Source organism: Dipodomys spectabilis, unplaced genomic scaffold, assembly GCF_019054845.1.
Source record: "Dipodomys spectabilis isolate Male_0828 unplaced genomic scaffold, ASM1905484v1 ptg000176l, whole genome shotgun sequence".
NCBI classification, from domain to species: Eukaryota; Metazoa; Chordata; class Mammalia; order Rodentia; family Heteromyidae; genus Dipodomys; species Dipodomys spectabilis.
This window is the reverse complement of record NW_024870853.1, coordinates 5,745,226-5,764,509: the sequence shown is the minus strand read 5'-3', so window position 1 is coordinate 5,764,509 and position 19,284 is coordinate 5,745,226.

Sequence of the window (19,284 nt, the reverse complement as noted above, 5' to 3'; positions counted from 1 at the left end):
CTATTTTCTTTTTTGTTGGGAGGGCAGCAGACTTGAGGGAAGGGAAGGGAAAGAGAAGGAAGGAAAGGAAGAGAAAGAAAGGGAAGAATGTTTTTTATATTTTCAGTGTAAAAGATGATGCTTTGATATGTGGATACATTGTGAAATGATTTCCAAAATAAAGTTTCTTAACATGTCTATATCACTTCAGAAAGTGTGTGTGTGTGTGTGTGTGTGTGTGTGTGTGTGTGTGTGTGTGTTAATAGATCAATTTTTGGCAATTTCCAAGTATACATTCAGTACTATTAACTTTGGTCAACTGACTGTACAACTGAAATTTTATACATTTTGACCATCTTCTCCCCATTTACCCTTCCCCATCTCCAAAGGCACCACTATTGTCTCCTACATTATGCTCTCTTCTGATAATACTATCTGACAGCTCTGGTTGTCTGTTTTTATTTATTTATTTATTTTTATTTTCACTTTTCTGTGGGAAACCCAAGCCTGGAGCCTCATGTATCACAATCAAACTATTTTGCTATTATCATTCTATTATCCTTTGCTACAAACTACCATCTTTAAGCAGTAGTGTTTGTCTCTATTTTTCTATGTACCCACTCTTTTTACTTAGATCCATCAAAAAGAGTCATATGGCCCAATGCAAAAAGCACTGGAGTAGAGTTCTGGACCTATAAATTCTATTCTTACCTTTGTGCCTGACTCATCTCTGTGGATTTAGACAAATAATTTCCCCATTTAATCCTCAGCCTCTCCATGAAGGGTGTAAACTGAATGTTTCCATAGGTCTTGACCAGCTCTAGTGCTTTAAAATTGTTAGTAAGAAGAAAATAAAGTTTACCTTTTATCTAGAGAACACTTTTCTGTTTTTCTAAGCAAAAAACAGGTAGTTATTTGCATAGATAAAAAAAACATACTTGTTTAAAACAACGGAGGGCTGACATCATTGGTGGCACATGACTATAATCCTAAAGATTCCAGAGACTGAGATCTGAAGATCACAGTTCAAAGCCAGTTCACACAGGAAAGTCCATGAGATCCTGATCTCCAACTAACATCCTCCAAAACACTAAAAATGGAACTCAAGTGGTAGAGCTCTAGCCTTGAGCAAAAAAAGCTCAGGGACAGTGCCCAGGCCCTGGTTCAAGCCCCAGAACCAGCATAAAAACAACCAAAGTATGTAAGAAACCCAACTCTTTCTTTGTCCAACTACTGTTGCTCTTGATGAAAGAGGTAAGACTTGGCATAGAGCAACTACTCCCTGAACAGGTTCCTCACTACTTCTGAATAGTCTCCATCCAAGAAAGTGAATACAGAATCTGACAGTGGTGACATCTCCCTGACTAACTCTATCCTCAGAAGGAGCTAAAATTTCCTATATTCTAGGGCTTTGCAATACTGGAATCCTACTATTTTAAGATTGCAAGGCAAACATCCCATGAAATCAAAGGGACAAGCTTGGCCTTGATAAGGAGAATTAGTGGAATTAAAGCCTGAATATCAAAGGAAAAGAGAAAAGGTCAAGCACATGTCTTGAGTATTCTTTCCCATCTTCTCCTCCTAAATCTCCCCACTCTGCTTGCTTTCCCATACATATGTCTACACACTGATCCTGAGATATTTTTTGAGAAACAGAGAGGCCAAGAAGTCATGCAAAGCAAACAAGATTTAAAAGAAAAACCAAACATTTGAAGCTGGCTCCAGTGGCTCAGGCCTGTAATCCTACTTACTTATGATGCCGAGATCTGAACATCTCAGTTCAGAGCAAGTTCTGACAGAAAAATCCATGAGATTCTTATCTCTAGTAATCCAGTGAAAAGCTGGAAGTGGGGACATGACTCAAGTTGTAGGGTGCAAACCATGAGTGTGGGAAAAAGTGAAATGTGAGACTCCAATACTGGCAAAAAATGTTTTTATTTCACTACGTTACCATTGGGTCAAACTTCTGAGCTTCACTGTAGTTCTCTGCAGAGTAAGTGAGGGCAAGAAGGCATAGGGAAGGGAAAGTTCTACTATGTTTGTGCTGAGTTCATCATCTTGTAATACAGTGCATATGAAAAGTATGTGTCAACATGAGAGAAGACTTGTAATGTTGATTTTTTTATACTAAGAATTTAAAGTTCACTTTTGATTGAAACTACATGAAAATATACAAAAAGGCTGGAGGAAAACATTTCTCTGTGCTGACAGTTTGAGGCCAGCCAGGATAAAATGTTAATTAGAGCTCATCTTAAAAAACAAAACACCTGGGTGTGATAGTTCCTAGGCCCATAATCCCAACTACACAGAAAGTCTTGGTCATTAGACAGTCCTAGGCAAATTACAAGACTATATCTAAAGCAAAAAATAAATGGCTGAGAACATAGTTCAAGGAGCAGCATGCTTTTTAACAAGTGTGAGGTCCTGAGTTCAAACCCCAGTATCGTGAAGAACAAAAAAAGAAATCCAAAAACTCGATCTCACAGTTTAGCTCATGTAGTCAACTAATATTTCTTTTATTTTTTATTTTTATTTTTACTTTTTTTGTATTGGTATTGGGGCATGAACTAAGAACCTGGAAACTGTCTCTTAGTATTTTTTATCCAAGGATAGTGCTCTACTACTTGAGCCACAGCTCCACTTTGGGCATTTGGGTGGTTAATTGGGAATGAGTCTCATGGAGTGTCCTGCCTGGGCTGACTTTGAACCATGATTCCCGGATTTTATCCTACTGAGTAGCTAGGATTAGAAGAAACATGACCCACAGGCATCAGGCTCCAGTCATGTTTGACATTCAGTTTATCTTTGGGGGCTGAGGAGGCTGTGAGCCTCAATATTCACCTAGAATAAGGTACAAGGTACAGTTATTGACATTCTAATAGATACAGAATGAAAGTCAGAAATGAAATCAATGTTTAAGTCAGGTTCCACACTTTAGAACACAACGTGACGATGGAGGAGGGATAAGGATAGAAAGAGGCTTAATATACTGCAAAAGTCTTTTGACAATGTTCTTTTAAATTGCCCCAACATTTCTGTCATCTACTAAGAATTTCTAAATAAAATTGGAAAAAACTGACCCTGTGAGTATTCGGGAGAATTAATTTCAATTTTTTTCTCAAACTTGCAACCTAAAGAGGTTACTACCCATTTTAATAACTGATGTACAAGTGACTATAAAAACTGGCACTAGGGACTGGGAAGGTGGCTCAATGGTATTGTGCTTGCCTTGCATGCATGAGACCCTGTGTTTGATTCTTCAGCACCACATAAGCAGAAAAAGCCGGAAGTGAGGCTGAGGCTCAAGTGGTAGAGCACTAGTCAACAGCTGAAGAGCTGAGAGACAGTGCCCAGGCCCAGAGTTCAGGCCCCATGACCAAAAAAAAAAAAAAAAAAAAAAACTGGCACTAGCAAAAGCAAGGGTTTAAGAATAAATACATTTTAGAAATCCAGCTCTGACTTTTATCCAGCATAAATAGCCTAGAACAAATTCCTTGATTTGGCAACTTAATATTTTCCTATGTAAAATAGGACCAACATAGTACCTATTCCATAAGGTCCTTGAGAAGATTGAAATCAGATAACACATTTAATGTACAATGTGTGACATAGGTATTGGCTAAGTATAAATTGCCATTTCGATTATGAGAAAGAAAAAGGAAAAGGAGAAGGAGGAGAAGGAGAAGGAAAAAGAGAAGGGGAAGGGGAAGGGGAAGGGAAGGGAGGGAAAGGGGAGGAGGAGGAGGAGGAGGAAGAAAAGGAGGAGGAAGAAGAAGAAAAAGAAGAAGAGGAGAAGGAGGAGGAAGTCATCTATCTGCTTTTCTGATGGAATTATAATACTGACAGGAAAAATTAATAACTTTGCAAAATAAATATAGAGAAAAGGACTCAGCCTGTGGTAGAGTTAAGAGGCCAAAGTTTGAAGCCTGAATCTACCACCAGCTACTTTAGGAAAATGATTATTTCTGTGTCTTAGTTTCTTCATCAATGGAACGAGTATTGTGAAGATGAATGAACAAGAATATATATGTGAAAGTAACGTGCATTGAATTAATTCTATTCAAATGCATAAGGGCGGCTGGATACACTATTTCAAGTGTGACGTTCTGTGAGTTTCTGGATTTTTTTCCATCATTGTAAAGACATAGGTCCATTTTTAAAATACTTTTGGAAGTATGCTACAAGCATTGAATATTTTAGGAGTATTATAGCAAAGAATAGTTGAAGACTTTCATCAAAGATGAACATGTGACAAAAACAAATTTCAAACTTTGAAAATAAAGTCTCACTTTATAATTGTTTATGAAGTTTAACATGTATATGTTACATATATATGTAATTAATATTAATGAAAGTAATAGTCATCATGCCAAAATAATTGAAATGGCAATATATTTTTGTATAAATATTCCCATTGATCATAGCTTTATTCCCATTAAGAAGATAGTAGGCAAAAGCAAAACTACTCCCAAAGAATACCACCAAAAGAAATTTATAAGGAATACATGTAGCTCTCAGCTTTCCAAAAACCAAACTTCTTAAAACACAGAAGCAGAAAAACCATTAGAGCAAGTGTCAATAAAAACAACAATGGTATCTCACAAAGATATTAGCTACTCGGCTGGTTAGAAAGAAAATAAGGAATAAAATAAAATAAAGAATAATTACCAGTATGTGTGGGAGGCAACTAAAGTAGTACTTACAATGGAAGTTACTGCCATAAAAGCTTTGATTAAAAATGTTACTTTGTAGCAAAGGCTGAAAATTGACAAGCTTCTGGTGAAATTGTATATGAAGGGAAAAGAAGGCACAAATAAATTATATTATGCATCAATAAGAAGTCATAAATAGAAAAGTAAATAAGATTATAAACATAATAAAACATTATGAATAATTTCATGCTGCAAAATTAGAAAACATAGGTAAAAGGACAAATTCTTGGAAAAAGATAAATACAGAAATGGACAAACTAGAAAAAAAAATAGTTTCTATGACAAAAAAAAAGGTGAGTAGTTAAAATTTTTTCCTGCAAAGAACCAGGGTCAAATGAGCCTAGAAGTAAATTTTATGAAACAGTTTTTAGATGAATGAGTCATACAGATAGAAGAATAAATAAAAGTGATTTGTCCAACTCAATCGCTAAGTCAAATGATCCTATGTGAATGCATTTTTAAAAGAATCTAACATGTTAGAATCACATGTGAAATACAACTTTATTCAGCATTATAAAAATGTAATATCAAATTAGCAGTTAAAGGAAAGAAATCCTATGCTCATTTCTTTATGTAAAAATGGTAAAAATTTAACATTGTTTTATGGTGAAAATAGTAAATTTCTGCAGCTTGATAAATGGTATCTGAAAAACAACTATATCAAACATCATACCAGAGGTTGGGAATGTAATTTAGTGGTAGAGTACTGGCCTAGTATTTTCAAGGTCAAGAGCTTAAATCAAAATATCCTTTCCATAAAAATCATATCAATAGTAAAATATTAAAAGCATGACTTTTGGCCTGATAAGGTATCACATGCCTGTAATCCCAGCTTCTTGGCAGGCAGACATTAGGAAATCAAATGTTGAAGAAGCCTAGGCAAAAAAAAACTTAGTGAGAAATTATCAAAAAGAATCAAACAAGTTGGACATGGTGGTATACTCTTGTAATATCAACTACTTGGGTGACAGAGGCAGGAAGATTGTGGTTCTAGGCCAGCCTGGGCAAAAGTGTTAGTCTATACCTGAAAATTACACTAAAACAAAAAAGACTGTTGTGGTCTGGTTCAAATGGTAAAACACTTAGCCTAACAAGCACAAGGCTCTAACAGAACCACAAAAAAGATTATCTCTTAAAAAATTTTTAAATATATCTAGTGTTACTGGAGCCTCACCTCCAACTCCTTTTTGTTTTAGGTTGTTTTATAAATAGGATATTTCTTTTTTGCCCAAGACTAGCTTCAGACCCACCCTCCATTCTCTTACTCCTGGCCTGCTACACACCTGGGATGACAGGGAAGAACCACCTGATTAGTGCTTAGGCTGGTCTTTAACTTCAGTTATCCCTACTTACACCTTCTTGGTAGCTGGGATTACAGAAGTGAGCTACCATGAAGGCATGAGATTAGTAACAGTTGAAGAATAAGAAAAATGACCTTACTATTTGAAAATAATACAATTTTCTACATAAAAAAATTCTGAAGAATCTTAGATAAGTTATTAAAACTGAAAAGAAAGCTTTTGATATTTTTATATACAAAGAGACAACTACCTTTGAAATATGTCATTTAATAAATGAGTAGAAAGGAAGAAATTCTGCCTAATAATTGTGTCTCTATGATTATGCAGAAGATGTTAAGAATTTTAAAAGCCATTTCTAGACTTAACTTGTAAATTCAGTAAAATTGTAAGCTATAAGATCAACACACAAAACTGAATTATGTTTTTATATATTAGCAATCAATGTACAGAAATTACATGTAAAATACTATTTCCAATCATTATGGAGAAATTAAAATATTGATATATAAAATTTACAAATTATGTACAGGAGATTTATGATGCAAACCGCAAATCACTGATGAAATCAAAGAAGATTTAAAATTCCTTTTCACAAACTTAATATGCAAAATTCAATAACCATTCTATATAGCGATGACAAACAGCCTGAAAAATCAGGAAAATAATCCCATTTACAATAGTTCTAAACCAACTAAGTACCTAGGAATAAATGTTAAGTAAGGAAGTAAAAAGCCTCTATAATAAAACCTGTAAAACTCTGAAGAAGGAATTTGAAGAAGGCATCATCAGATAGAAAGACCTCCCCTATCTATGGATAGGCAGATTTAACATTGTGAAAATGGCTACTGTAATAAATACAATCTGCAGATTCAATGCAATCCCGACCAAAATCCCCATGTTATTCTTCACAGAAATGAAAGGTCAATTGTCAAACTAATATAGAACAATAAAAGACCCAGAAGTGCCAAAGCAATCATTATCAGAAAGAATGATGCTGAAAATTTGACAATTCCCAATTTCAAACCATACCACAGAGCCATACTAACCAAACAGCATGGTACTGACACAAATACAGATGCATAGACCAATTTATTAGAGTAGAAATAAGACCATACCAATAGTGATACCTGATTTTTCAACCAAGGTATCAAAAATATACATTGAAAAAAATATTAGCCTCTTCAACAAATTATCTTGGAAAGCTGGATATCTACATGTAATGAAAAGTGAAACTAGACACTTTTCTCTCACCCTGCCATATGCATATAAAAATCAATTTTCAATTGATTAAATATGTTATGTAAGAGCAAAACCTTTAAAGCTATTAGATGAAAATATAGGTGTGGTAGATAGAATATCTATGAATATATAAGTAAACACACTGCATGGTATACAAGTGGTTATAAATGAATTAAAAGTATAATAAACTCTATGAGAGCTAAAATAGTATTTTTTTAAGTAATACTTGGTCAAAGAGCAACAAAATCAACACTAGGAAATGTGTGCATGCCCTAAGAGGGGTGGTACAAGGGGAGAAAGGTAAATGAACAAAGGGGATTAAGTGTGGGGGGAGAATGGCATCAATAATTCAGAAAAGTAAGCAAGGGCTTTGTTGAAGGGGGATGAGAATGTTGAAGGAGGTGACATTGATCAAGATGAATTGTATTCATACACCGCTTTGTTAAGTGGCAACTCCATTGTACAACTAATAAAAGATATTTTGAAAAAAATCTAAAACAAAATATAGGGAAAACACTTGAAGATAATAATACTGAATAATACTCCAAATGCTCGAAAAGTTGGAGCAAGAATTCACAGTTAGAAAAAAAGAATCAACAACTAGGAATTCTTGAAATTACAAAGCTTCTTGACAGCAAAGGAAAAAATTATTCAAATGAAGAGAAAACTCACAGAATGGGAGAAAATATTTGCCAACTATTTGTCACATGAAGAACTAATGTCCAGAATATATAAAGAATTCAAAATTAAACACCAAAAGAACAAACAATCCAATTTTAAACAGGATATTGAACAGTTCTTAAAGGAAGTACTAATGACCAATTAGTACATGAAGAAATGTTCAAATTTAGACAGCCCTAACATTACTTCTCACCACAGCCAGAATGGCCATCAAGGAGGTAAACAATAAATGCTGGTAACAGTGCAAGGAAAAGGAACTCTTGTACACTAGAGGAGGAAATGTAAATTAGGTTAGCTAACATGGAAAGCAGTATGAAAGTTCCTTGGGGACATATCCAAAGAATTTTAAGTGTTTTAGAGATGTATGAACATCCATGTTCATAACAACATTGTTCAGAATAAGCAAGCTATGGAATCAGCTTAGGTACCCATTAATGGATGAATAGATTTTTTAATGTAAAATGTACACACAATCGAGTATTATCCATCCACAAGATAGAATGAAATTGTATTGTTTGGAGGACAATTGATGGAACTTAAGATCACCATGTTAAGCAAAATAAGTAAAACAGAGACAAGAATTTCATATTCTCTCTCATATGCAGAATCTTGACCTGGAAAAAAACAACCAGAATGACATGAATATAAAATGGAGGCTGCTTGTAAAGGGAACTGGTAAGAGGTAAAGGGGGCTGGGGGTGAATATGGCCAAAGTACTTTATATGCATGTTTAAAAATATAATAATTGGGCTGGGAAGGTGGCTCAGTGGTAGACTGTCTGCCTTGCGTGCATGAGGGCCGGGATTCGATTCCTCAGCACCACATAAGCAGAAAAAGCCGGAAGTGGCACTGTGGCTCAAGTGGTAGAGTGCTAGCCTTGAGCTGAAGAGCTGAGGGACAGCGCCCAGGCCCAGAGTTCAGGCCCATGACCTACAAACAACAACAACAACAACAATAATAATAATATTAATGCCCATTAAAATTGTTTTTTAAAATGAGGACGGAGATAGAGTATTGAAGGGGATATTTGGTTAAAGTACATTGGGGGGGGGGTATGTGTGGGTGTGGGTGTAAATATCACAATGAAATTTATTTGTACGATTAACATCCACAAACATTTTTTTGGAAAATACATACATATATACATACACAATACACAAAACAAATGCTCATTGATTTACCAAAAATCTAAATATAGATCTCCCCTGTGACCCAGCAATAACACTCGTGCATTTATACAAAAAATTACAAATCAGGACACAGTAAAGCCACTTGCACAACTATGTTCATTGCAACATTGTTCACCATAGCCAAAGTATGGAAACAGCCCAGATTCCCTTCAATAAGCAAATGGATCAAGAAAATGTAATACATGTAAATAGTAGAATTTCACTCATCCATTAGAAAGAATGATTTTATGACATTTGTAGGGAAATGGATGGACCTAGAACAAATCATGTTAACTGTAGTAGAAAAGCTTACAGAGAAAAACCACGTTTTTTTTCTCATATGTGGAAGCTAGATCTTAAATATAACTGGACATGATAACCTATACAGAACTCTGGCATTCACACACAAACAGTCAGACTAAAGGAGGATACCTTTAGTGGAGGAACTCAAAGAAGTAACTGCTCAGAACATTTCAAATACTATTTCTCAAAATGAATTCCAGGAAATGGAAACACAGGTTTTGTTTTTGTGTCAGTGATGGTGGTGTTGGTGGTGTGGTTTTACCTTTAGGGCTTTTTTGTCTTTTTAGGGAGGGCAAAGAGGGACTCAGAAAAGGAGAGAAGAGGGGTGAAAAAGTGCAATCATGCTATATAGTATACACTATGTGGAAAATGAACTGTGTGACTTGTAATCAGAGCTAGCAGGGGAAACTAGGAGAAAATGAAGGAAGGGATGACATTGTGCAAAAAGAAATGTATTCATTGGGGCTGGGAAGGTGGCTCAGTGGTAGAGCGCTTTCCTTGAGGTCCTGAGTTCAATTCCTCAGCATCACATAAGCAAAAAGAAAAAAGGTGGAAGTGGCGCTGTGGCTCAAGTGGTAGAGCGCTAGCCTTGAGCTGAAGAGCTGAGGAACAGCGCCCAGGCCCAGAGTTCATGCCCCACGGACCCAAAAATAAAAAGAAATGTATTCATTACCTGACTTATGAAATGACAACCCCTCTGTACAACACTTAATAATAACAAAAAATTGTATGTGTGTGTGTGTGTGTGTGTGTGTGTGTGTGTGTGTGCACTCATAGACTGGAAAACATAGAAAAGATGCCAGTTCTCTACAAATCGATCTAAAACCTTAATAGAATTTCTATATAAATCTCAGCAAGGTTCAGTAAAGTAGATAAGATTATTGTAAAATCTGTATTAAGCTTGAAGGCACAGTGGTCCATGCCTGTAATTCTAGGTGTTTGGGAGGCAGAGATTAGGAAGTTTTAATCCAGCCTGCCTCCCCGCAAAAATTAAGGAGAACCAATTAAATGAAAAAAAAAAGCTGGTGTGTTGGTATGTGCTTATTATCAAAGCTACATAGGAGGCACAGAGCAGGAGAATGACAGTCCAGGCCAGTCTGGAGTAGAAAAGAAAGAACCTCCACAAAAAATGCCCAAAGCATGCAAGAGAAGAGGGTATGTTTCAACTGGTAGAAAGAACACTTGCCTGGAAAATACAAGGCCCTGAGGTCAAACCATAGCACTGAGAAAATATTATTTTAAAAATTATATATAAACACAGATGACTTAGAAAATTTTTGCTAATGTTGAAACAATACAGGTAAGAATCTCTATAACCCATATTAAGACCCATTTTCCACATATTGAAGTGTTGTATTGATGGATTAAGGAAGCAGAATGAGGAGCCCAGAAATAGGCCTACACAAATATGAAAAACTAATTTTTAAGAAAGATATAGGCCAGGCCCTGGTGGCTCCTACCTGTAATCCTACCTATTCAGGAGGCTGACATGTGAGGATTACAATTAAAAGCCAACCTGGGCAGGAAAGTCCGTGAGACTTATCTCTAATTAACTACCTGAAAAGCCAGAAGTGGAACTGTTGCTTAAGTGGTACAGTGCTAGCCTTGAAGAAGAGAAGTTCAGAGACAATACCCAGGCCCTGAGTTCAAGCCTCATGACCTACAAAAACAGAAAGAAAAAAAAAGATACAGCTGGGCATGATCTTCATTCATGCTTATAATTCTAACACTCAAGAGACTGAGGCACAAAGATCTCAAATCCAAGGCCAAGTGAGATCCTGTCTCTAATAAGAAAAGAAGGAAGGAAGGAAGGAAGGAAGGAAGGAAGGAAGGAAGGAAGGAAGGAAGGAAGGAAGGAAGGAAGGAAGGAAGGAAGGAAGGAAGGAAGGGAGGAGAGAGAGAGAAAGAAAGAGAGAGAGAGAGAGAGAGAGAGAGAGAGAGAGAGAAAGAAAGAAAGAAAGAAAGAAAGAAAGAAAGAAAGAAAGAAAGAAAGAAAGAAAGAAAGAAAGAAAGAAAGAAAGAAAGAAAGAAAGAAAGAAAGAAAGATGTTGAATTTGTATGGCACCAAACAATTTTATACACACACACACACACACGAAAAGAATACCTAAGTTTAACAATTTACACACACACAAAATTAAGTGGATCAGAAAACACAAAATTATGTTTTTTAATGTACTGTATGATTTTTTGTTTCTTTTGTATGTTCTTCCCCCTATGGTATAACCCCTGTTGTCACTGTATTTGATTCTGGTGCCCTGCATCTTGTATATACCTTTTTCTAATTTGGGGAGGGGAAGGGAAATAACAAAATGTTGAAACTAGGATACAGGTTGACTCATTGTAACAATGAGACATACAAGTAACTATGTTGAAAAGGAACTTTACAACTTCAGTGGGGGGAGGGAGAAGTTGGGAAGGTGAGGAGGGAAAGGATAGTAGGGGAAAAACAAAGGCGGGGGTAACAATACTCAATAGGAAACCTACTCATTACCTTACTCATGTAACTGTAACTCCTTTATACAGTATCTTTACAATAAAAATTAAAAAACTATTTGTAGAACACTTTTTGGATTTAAGGCTGTGCAAATAGTTTTTAGACTGGATACCACTAATAGAATTGATTTTTAAAAATTCCTGATACATTACACTTTATCAAAAGTATAAACTTGAATTCCATGAAAGACATTGCAAAGAGAATGAAGATAAGTTGCAGATTATCTTTTTATATTGCAAACTATACTTATTCAATAAAGAGTTAGTATGCAAGCTACATGAAGAACACTTGAAGTTCAAAAGTAAAACTCAAAAAATTCCATTAGATATACTGACAAAAGACATAATTACTAACTTTACCAAAAAGAAAGCACACAGGGGACAGGTAAGTACATGAAATATGCTCAATACCATTATCCATGAGGGAAATATGAATGTCAACACACATTTGTTGGTATAGCCAAAATACAAATAAACATTCTCCAGTTCACACTGACATCTGCCAGTGATGAGAAAAAACTGCATCAAATGTACATTGTTGGTGAAATAGAAAATATTACTGTCATTCTGGAAATTGTGTGGTTCTTTCTTATAAAACAAGCAATGCACAACTTTGCGACTACAATCCTGAGCATTTATCCCAGAGACCTGAAAAATTCAATTTATACAAAATACAGGTGAATATGTGTGGCAATTTTATCAATGAGCTCAAATCCTTGGAAAAACTAATATATCCTTACAACTAAAATCTATCTACAACAAACTAGCAACACATACAACAAATGAGATTAATCTCCAGAGAATCATGCTGTCTAGAAATTTCATTTTATGAAAAATGAATCCACTTACCAGTTGATTTCACATGTTAATAAACATTCTTAAAATGACAAAGTTTTGGAGAAATGGATTGGTGACTTTAGGGAAGCATGTGTGGCAGGGATAGCAGAAAGGACAGTGGGTATAGCTATAAATGAGGTTGAAGAAGAGTCCTTAGGTGATAGAACTTTTCTATTAACTAATTGTATCAATTATGAATATCACACTTATGGTATGGTATTATAATTTTACAACATATGACTATGGAAGAAACTGGTGGTACCTAGGCCATTACATTACATGGGAAATGTTTATCCCTCCTCCTCCTCCTCCTCCTCATCCTCCTCCCTTTTTCCCTTTGTCCTCTTTCCTCCTTCCTTCCATGCATGCACTTCTCTCTTTTCTCCTCTCTCTCCTTCTCCTATCTTCCGTTAGTTTCAACAAACTACAGTAATTATTGTCAAAAGGCTATAACTGTGTTAAAAACATTTCAGAAGATGTCAATAATTTGTGTGACTTGGTATGCATTATGGTAGGTGGTTGGTGCTCTTGAAGGCAGAGCAGAAATCCTCATAAAGAATACCAATTATTTCCAACAGATTTGTACATTCTTTGCAACTGCTATGAAAATTCATCCAAGCATTTCATGAAATTTTGTAAGGTGATTACAAAGTATTTACTTAATTGGCCAAGAACAATTAAGATTCCACTGAAAAAGTAGGAGATAGAGATTGACACACATTAGTATATGCTAAAAATGATCCAGTAGGGCAGAATACCAGAAGTAAGGAGACTATTGCCAAAGTGAAACATTTTTTTTCAGCTGAGTACATTGTCCTGTCTTGTTATTTTAAGGAGTCATACAAAGGAATTACACAAAGGAGGAGGCAACACTGCTTGATCAGAAACATACTCATTACCTTGCTCATGTAACTGTAACTCCTCTGTACAGTATTTTCACAATAAAAAAAGTATTTTAAAAAAGTCGGATTATGAGTACAAGGTTTCTTGGGGAATGTCATCCCATTTTTGGCTTTCCCTCATTTCCTCCTCTAATCCCACAAGTTACTTAGTTTATTTTTATGTACCTTTTTATTATTGTTAAGTGGTTGTACAAAAGAGTTGCCATTAACAAAGCAGTTTATGAATCAAATGTATCATGATCCATGTCAGCCCCTTCAGGATTCTCACCCATGCCTCCCAACCCACCTCTTCCCTCACGTTTCTTAATTTTGTAAGATATACCTTGAATTCTTGACTGAATTCTCCCTATCTGGTTCATTTTTTACAGAGTGTATATTGGATACAATGACTGCATTTTCTCATCCTCCCTCCATTCCTGTGTCCCCATTTTCCCACTCCCAAAAAAGGAAAAACAAAACAAAATAAAGAAAAAACATGTTTCCATTTCTTAGAATTCATTTTAGAAATAGTATTTTAGATGTTTAGAGGAGTTATGCCTTTGGATTCCTCCCCTACATATACCCTCCTTTAGTGAAATTGTTTGGGTGTAAATGCATAGGGTCCTGTATAATTTATTGTGTGATCTAAAATACAAAGTGAAACTTTTGAGAATAGTAAGTGGATGATATCTGGACGTCAGGTAGAGAGCTTGATTTGTACCAAGGTAGCAACTGAAATGCGACAGAGTATAGGTTGAGAGGCAAAGAGATTGATAAATTGAATTGTTGGCAACAAAGAGTGAGATAATGTGAAGAAGAGAGTGTTGGATGTTTGGAAAGGAAGCTCTGATCACATTTGTCTGTCAAGTGCTCCTGACCACTATCTTACTACTCATGAAGCTCTCAGTAAGAGCAGGGAGAGCATAAAATATACATTAGAAGCAATTGAATACAATACTAAATACCATAGTCTCTGGAGTTCCATATTTGTGAATTACTAGCTATGTGACTTTGAACAAGTAATTTAGCTTTTTAGGTCTTAGTTTCTTCATTTGAAAATTATAATAAAATGTATGGCTCCTTACAGTCTATTTTGAGGCTAAAATGAGACAACCAATATATCAAGTACTAAAAAGTTTGTCTCTCTTATAGGCATTTTTATTGTCTAGTTGGTATAGAGAAAGCCAGATTTTAGAAAATGACTGAATAAAGTGACTATTTTCAATGCCTTCAATGTCTCTTGATCTGCTGTTAAGCAGTACAAGTTTGACCTTCAAGGCTCTAACTGCTAGGGAAACTGTCCACAGAGGTTCCTAACCTCAGAGCTTGCATTCTGCTACACTCAAGCATAGCATTTGAACTACAACCATTCAGGGACATTGCTGGACATGTTCAGAGCACAGGGTTGAGGAACCTGAGGAAGAATTCAGATCAGGTTTCTAGCTAAGAATAAAGTGTTAATGCAAGGAGGATATCAGGAAGTCTGAGCCAAATTTCTGAGAATAGTAACTGAGACTGAGCTAATGTCAGACAGCACATGAGAGACACATAACCTCTCTGGCATCCTATTCAATTAGATAATCAGCAGATGCTTCAAATCTGACCCCTTTCAAGAATGACCACTACTAAGCTCAAACTGGCTTGAATTATGGCCCTGTGACAATGCAGTGGGCTACAACATGTGCTATGACTTTATTAGGAGAAGAAACATAGAAAGATTGATGTGAGATGGAAGGAATCTTAAGATGGGTGAGAAATATGTTTCAATGTCTGCACAAAGTCATTCATGTCCCAACCTCTAAGCAAGAAAAATAACTAGGTCATGACTATTTGTGTGGTATGTGTATTTCTTACTAACATGCCATCAAAATAGTTGATCAATTCAGGAAGCTCACTCACTTCAATAGGAATAGAATTAATTACAAGATTGACCATGCTCAAAGGGCCATTAACGCATGATATAGTGAATTTTGGCAAATTGGAGAGAGCCACACAAAACCAAGAGGTCATCAGAAGTCATGAGGCATCCAAAGTAGTACTTGGCTGCCAGAGCACAGGAATTTCAATCTGGGGACATCCTGTATTTCTGGGTATAATAATGGGTCATACAGCTCTAGGGCATCTTTAGGACTTGCTTTTACAGTCTACCTTCAGTGGAGGCCAGTAAGAGAGAAGAAAAGGTGGAAACTAAATCAGTTCCTACAAGTATCAAGCATTGTTATTTAAACTTCATAATATTTTATGTAAATATTATCCCTATGTTTCATCTTGATTCTGTTACCTCTTGGACAATCATAACAAATACTAACATATTGAAGTCTAACAATAAGTCTGGCACTAAGTAAACATACTTAACTTGGTTGAGCAGATTCCTAACTCATTTAGCTATAAACTTTCATTGATTCTCAGAATATCCATTGATATTTCAGTGAGAAACAAGACATGCTTCTTTCTTGGGCTTTAATTCTCTCATCAAAAATATATGATATGTACGATTTTAAAGGCAAAGCATAATAGTAAATGTCATTTTATTTAACTGGTAATATATGAAATTAGTATTAATGCTCACAACTAGATCTAGAAACCTTTCCCTCCCTCCTTTTACCTAGAAAACTCATACTCATTTTTCAGTCCTCAACTTGAATGTCACCTCATTAAGGCTACACGAAGTTTTATCTCTTTATTCTTTGCACCCATGATGCCTTATGCTGTTTCTCAGAAAAATTTCATACCTCTGCATTCATCTGCCTAATGAATGTATCTCTCTGATGAACTGTAACTACATTTCAAATGGAGAACATTGAACTACTGCACTGTTATGTCTCTGCCATCTAAAAGAGAGGCTGTAAAACTATGACATACATGCCAAATTTGGACCACCACATCTTTGGAAATAATTTTTTGTTGGAATACAGAGTTTCTTTTTCATTTATGTACACATAAATTAATGTTTCACACTGAAACAATATCACTGAGTGGTTTCTTCAGAAATATATATTCCACAAAATCTAAAATAAGTGCTTTGTAATCATAGGAAACAATTGCCAATTGTTAACCAAGGAAAGTACCTGGCACATGGTAGACCCTCCATAATTGTCAGTCAGTTAATCAATAAACTTACCTCAGTGTACAAAAGAACACAGTGTCAGGCTCCAGTGGCTCATGCCGGTAATTCTAGCTACTCAAGAGGCTGAGATCTGAGGATCATGGTTCAAAGCCAACCTGGGCAGGAAGTCTGCGAGTCAGAGCGTCAAATAATTTAATTAATACAGTAATGAGCAAATGATCTAAATACACATTTCTCAAAAGACAACACAAATGTTGAACAGGTATATAAATGTTGGAAAAATGCAAATCAAACCATAAGTTCTCTCACTGGGCACTGGTGGCTCACTCCTGTAATCCTAGCTACTTAGAAGACTGATACCTGAGGATCATAATTCTAAGCAAGCATGGGCAGGAAAGTCCATGAGACTCTTATCTCCAATAACCTACTCAGAAAAAGCTGGAACTGGCTCTGTGGCTCAAGTGGTAGATGGCTAGACTTGAGCAAAAGAAGCTCAGGAGCAGGGACCAGGTCTAGAGTTCAGGACCCAGGACCACCAGTTTAAAAAAAAGTTATCTCATGCTAGTAACAATATTATGAAAATTATAAAACAAAACAAAAAATAAGCAAAACAAAGAAAACAAACAAGAACATCAAAAAAAACATATGTACGTACTAATTCAACAATTCACTGTTAAGTATATACACATAGGAAAGGAAATTAGTATGTCAAAGATTTGTTTATGACTATCACAATTGCCAAGTATGGAATCAAGTGCCTATCTGCATAAAGAAAATATATTATAAATACACAAATAAATAGTATTCAGCGACAAAGGAAGGGGTAACAATTCAAATAGAAAATATACTCATGTAACTGTAACCCCTCTGTACAGTATCTTTACAATAAAAAATATATATTAAAAAAGTCTCACAGACTTTGCTGCCTGAATTGGCTTTGAACCACGATCTTCAGATCTTAGCTTCCTGAGTAGCTAGGATTATAGGCATGAGCCACTGGTTCCCAGTTAGACTCATTTTATTGTAGCTATTAACTTTACTTGACCGTGATATTCCCCTATAGTAACACAGCATGCATTAATCATATCCATTACCCTTCTTTTAACACCTCAAAAGTACACTACAAAAGAAATCCATGGGGAATCCACTCTCTTTCCCTCAGCTTGGAAGCAATAGTCCCTGGTGGTTTGTGGTTGGATTTTATGTGCTTAGTTTCACTACTTTTGTATTTCCCTTTGTTCTTTCTTATATCTTCAGCTCATATACTATCTTGTTTCTTCTGTTTCCTTTTCTCACAGTTTCTTTTTGTTGCTTGATTATTAATAACTTTAGCTTTATTTTTCAAACGTTATCCTTATTTATATTGCTACTAATAATACAGTTGATGTTTCCAATGATTTTTAATACATATGTTTTGTTTTTTAATAGTTTTTAAAATTTTATTTTATTTTAAAGATGCTGTATGGAGAGGTTTGTTTTTTAATGGTCTTATTGATGTTCTATATCTGAAAAGTGGTTGTCAAGGTAATAACTCCAAGAGAAAATTGCTCACTGAGAAGATTCCTATAAAAAAAATGAAAGAGGGGGCTGGGAATGTGGCTCAGTGGTAGAGCGCTCTCCTTGCATGCATGAGGCCCTGGGTTCGATTCCTGAGCACCACATAAACAGAAAAAAAAAGTCGGAAGTGGTGCTATGGCTCAAGTGGTAGCACGCTAGCCTTGAGCTGAAGAGCTGAGGGACAGCACCCAGGCCCAGAGTTCAGGCCCACGACCGGACCCCCTTCCAAAAAATGAAAGAGATATTGGGCTAGGAAGGTGGCTCAGTGGTAGAGTTCTTGCCTTGCATGCATAAGGCCCTGGGTTCAATTCCTCAGCATCACATAAGCAGAAAAAGCTGGAAGTGTCACTGTGGCTCATGTGGTAGAGCACTATGCTTGAGCTGAAGAGCTGAGGGACAGTGCCCAGGCCCTGAGTTCAGGCCTCACAACCAATTAAAAAAATGAAAGAGATATCCATCACATGTGCAAATTTCAATAAAGAAATTTTAAAAACCAAAGTAATCTGGCACAGTCAAAAATGAGCACGTCCTCAATGATCAAATTCAAAGACAGTGAAATTGTTGAAGTGCTGAACAAAGAATTCAGAAGTTCAATACTAAAAATTTTCTGAGACATCAAAGAGGATTCAAACAGAAGAATGAAGTGAAAAAGTCAATTTAAAACTGCATGAGAAAGTAAGAAACATGAATGAAAATTTCAACATGGAAACAGATTCAGGGAATATATGGAAATGTTGAAAATGAAAGCCTCAATAATTTGAATTAAAACCACAAAGGAAAACATCATCAGTTGAGCAGATCAAGCAGCAGAAGAATCTATAGGATGGTACAAGTTCTAGAAATATAGATGCTTATTACAATGGCCAGTTGAAAAGTTTATTTTCATCTGACTATTGGCTCACTATAAAATGAAATATACAGTCATAAATAGGCTGAAAAAGGAATCAGGAAAACAATCTCATTCACATTAGCCTCAAAATAGAAGGATATGAGGGAAAGAAAAACTAACCTAGGAAGTAAAAGATCTCTACAATGAAAACTATGAAACAGAAAAGAGAGAAA